Source organism: Paramisgurnus dabryanus, chromosome 7, assembly GCF_030506205.2.
Source record: "Paramisgurnus dabryanus chromosome 7, PD_genome_1.1, whole genome shotgun sequence".
In the NCBI taxonomy this organism is placed as follows: domain Eukaryota; kingdom Metazoa; phylum Chordata; class Actinopteri; order Cypriniformes; family Cobitidae; genus Paramisgurnus; species Paramisgurnus dabryanus.
This window is the reverse complement of record NC_133343.1, coordinates 15021684-15025349: the sequence shown is the minus strand read 5'-3', so window position 1 is coordinate 15025349 and position 3666 is coordinate 15021684. Positions and strand designations below refer to the sequence as shown.

The following is a 3666-nucleotide window of genomic DNA, read 5'->3' as shown; positions in this document are numbered from 1 at the left end:
TGAAGCTTTCTTAGATTTTGAAACGAAGTAAACACGTAATGTGTGTTGCTAATGTTGGGCCATGTAATATGTAATACATTTACGTTTTAATGAATAGTCTAACGATTTATAGTCATTGTACTCTATTCTTATAATATGTCTTTTTGACTGAATACATGTTTGTTTTATTTGTCTATATCCTAGATTCGCAGCTATACACATCCTTCTACACTGTATGCAAACATGCAACATCATTACACACAGTTCAAGGAGTCAGACTGGCATATGAGGAGCAAAGGTGTTTAACACATATTATGTATTTACCTAGTGAAACCACTACCAGTCTTAAATGTATAACTGATGATGACAAAGTTTTTTTTCTCTGCATAATAATAGGAACCCAGGCAGTAGCATCGTTTCACAATGTTTCCATCATCATCATCAGTGGATGCCTTTGCCGTCCGTAGCCTGAGATTTCAGATTTGCAGCAAAAAAAAATGATTTTCTCATTTATTGGAATGCTGTGCAGGTATTTAAGTATTTTAGTAACTGTGTTAAATAAAGTAGTATTTACTTTTACAATAAATTAATTGCTTGTTTATATTTTACAGGTATTTGTACCTTGCAGCCATCCATTACAATGTCACCAAGCCGTAACAAAAGCAGGAGAGGGAAAGTACAAGGCTATGTTCCCAAAACACAAATGACATACCGTAAGCAGTAATGTTTTATTTCAAATACATTCATAATTAAAAACTTAATGTATGAAGCAGGGAAATAAATTATCAAAACAAAAGATTTATTGACTGCAATATTTCTACAGTTATGTGGAGGATGTGATCAGGCTTGTGTTTGATGAGGTATTTGAAGATAAGCTGAAGGAAACCCCGATTCCAATGGACCTGGCATCACAGTTTGAGAGACCTTCAAAGGAGGACGTGATTGCATGCCATCTTCAGTGCAGGGGTCGTCGAAAGCCAAAATTGTGACCGATCTGATCAGGAAGCTCCAAGCGTATCTGGAGAACAACACACGACAGGATGATAACCCTAAAGTGTCATCTTAGATAGCACCAGCTGACAAAGCTTTGATATGCCATTTATCTGAATAGATAGCTGTAAGAAATGAATTGAACAATTTTTGAAACAAGAGCACAATATGGTTACTAAAGTATGTTTATTTGTATATTGTTTAACATTTAAATATATATTTGTAATAAATAAATAAAACTTTTGACTGACTATTATATTTTCTTTAAAGTTGCATCTTTTGTTCTTTTGGGTACTTTGTTACTATAATGATACTTTAGTGTTATTGGTTTAAAAATGTAATAAAACTTACTCTAGTCCTGCACCTCAAAGGCTTATAGTCGGTACAATAAATGTTCTGTGTGTAGGGATTTAGACAATTTGTCGAAAACCTGGATGATGAATCACGCAGGTAAGAGGCCCTGGAACATGTTGCATTCTCCTTAAAACCTAATAAGTAAAAACATAGCACTTATAAGTAAGCAGTTTTTCATAATAAACTTTACCATAGTGAAATAATGTAGAACATTCATTTCAATTAATACTTTCTTTGTGCTACATTTGGTGTTTCCATATAGTTTGCACAGTGATATAGTATGTAAGCGGTCTTTTATAATAAAGTTTACTATAGTAAAATAATGTTAATAAGTGAAATAGTTTTATAATCATTTCAACAAATACTTTCTATGTGCTACATTTGGTGTTTCCATATAGTTTGCACAGTAATATAGTATGTAAGCGGTCTTTTATAATAAAGTTTACTATAGTAAAATAATGTTAATAAGTGAAATAGTTTTATAATCATTTCAACAAATACTTTCTATGTGCTACATTTGGTGTTTCCATATAGTTTGCACAGTAATATAGTATGTAAGCGGTCTTTTATAATAAAGTTTACTATAGTAAAATAATGTTAATAAGTGAAATAGTTTTATAATCATTTCAAATAAAACCTTCTATGTGCTACATTTGGTGTTTCCATATAGTTTGCAAAGTAATGTAGTACGTTATAATTACCTTTTGGATGTCTTTGCAACACATTTTCGTCTTCGTTTAGCATTCTGGCAGAGCTAAGGACACCTAAAAAAGTTAAATCCAATCGCGTTCATTGACGGAGATCGTTTATATCGTAACGGCCGTCTGAACTCTCTGGATCGAGCTTGAAGTGGTAAGGCAGTACAGACACCATCGTTTATAGAGAAATATAGCGCTTGTTTACGTTGCCTGTGACTCTCAGTCAGAACCGGAAAATCCACTCGTAGTCAGGGGTGTAACCTTTCAAACACACGCCGAACCCAGTTGACCAATAACAGTTGAGTAGTCATCTGACCAATCCGAATACACTAGACATTTTGGGAGGCGGAGACAGGAACTAAACCGAGCGTTTTCCAGACATGCAGAAATCGGTGAGGTATGTAAGCAATTTATAAGACTCACAGTGCATTAGTTCAAGTTTTAATAACATGTATGTACTATGGGATATTACAATAACGTGCTAACGTGCTAATTTATTGACATAATTGGTGCTCTTTAAAATGAAAGTAAACTTTGACGCGTTGCCATGGGAACAGCGTTTGAAATATCAAGAATCCCTTCGCAATTTATCATCTACTATGCCTCGGCATCATGTTGACCACTTCTGGAGTCAATCGCATGAATATCCTAGAAGGAGTATTTAAAGGAACATCGGCATCAACTGAAAGGCTTAAATATGCCTTTAAAATGAAAGTAAACTTTGACGCGTTGCCATGGGAACAGCGTTTGAAATATCAAGAATCCCTTCGCAATTTATCATCTACTATGCCTCGGCATCATGTTGACCACTTCTGGAGTCAATCGCATGAATATCCTAGAAGGAGTATTTAAAGGAACATCGGCATCAACTGAAAGGCTTAAATATGCCTTTAAAATGAAAGTAAACTTTGACGCGTTGCCATGGGAACAGCGTTTGAGATATCAAAAATCCCTTCGCAATTTATCATCTACAATGTCTCGGCATCATGTTGACCACTTTTGGTGTCAATTGCATGAATATCCTAGAAGGAGTATTTAAAGGAACATCGGCGTCAACTGAAAGGCTTAAATATGCCTTTAAAATGAAAGTAAATTTTGACGCGTTGCCATGGGAACAGCGTTTGAGATATCAAAAATCCCTTCGCAATTTATCATCTACAATCTCTCGGCTTCATGTTGACCACTTTTGGTGTCAATTGCATGAATATCCTAGAAGGAGTATTTAAAGGAACATCGGCGTCAACTGAAAGGCTTAAATATGCCTTTAAAATGAAAGTAAATTTTGACGCGTTGCCATGGGAACAGCGTTTGAGATATCAAAAATCCCTTCGCAATTTATCATCTACAATCTCTCGGCTTCATGTTCACCACTTTTGGTGTCAATTGCATGATTTTTCTAGAAGGAGTATTTAAAAGAACATAGCATGGAATTGTCAAAAAAAATCCAGCTTTGTGACTGACACACTTCCTGGCGCCTGGTGGTGGCGCTATACCCGGGAGTCACAATAGGCACATCGATGCGATCGGAATCTTCAGACGAACAAACACCCTGCATGGCATCACATTAAGATATTTTTTGCCTTAGAAATTAGACACTTCCTGTTTCTCTAAATTCGCCATACATTCGTCGCCTCGCCATGGCAGA

General features: G+C 35.6%; 1 long non-coding RNA gene across 1 annotated transcript; it reads left to right on the top strand.

Annotated features, from left to right (window-relative positions):
• The first annotated feature begins 224 nt into the window (after positions 1-224).
• LOC135734338 (uncharacterized) lies at positions 225-1168 on the top strand. Its single transcript, XR_010527272.2, has 4 exons — positions 225-277; positions 376-508; positions 591-692; positions 803-1168. It is a non-coding gene; the product is annotated as an uncharacterized lncRNA (long non-coding RNA).
• Positions 1169-3666: the final 2498 nt, after the last annotated feature.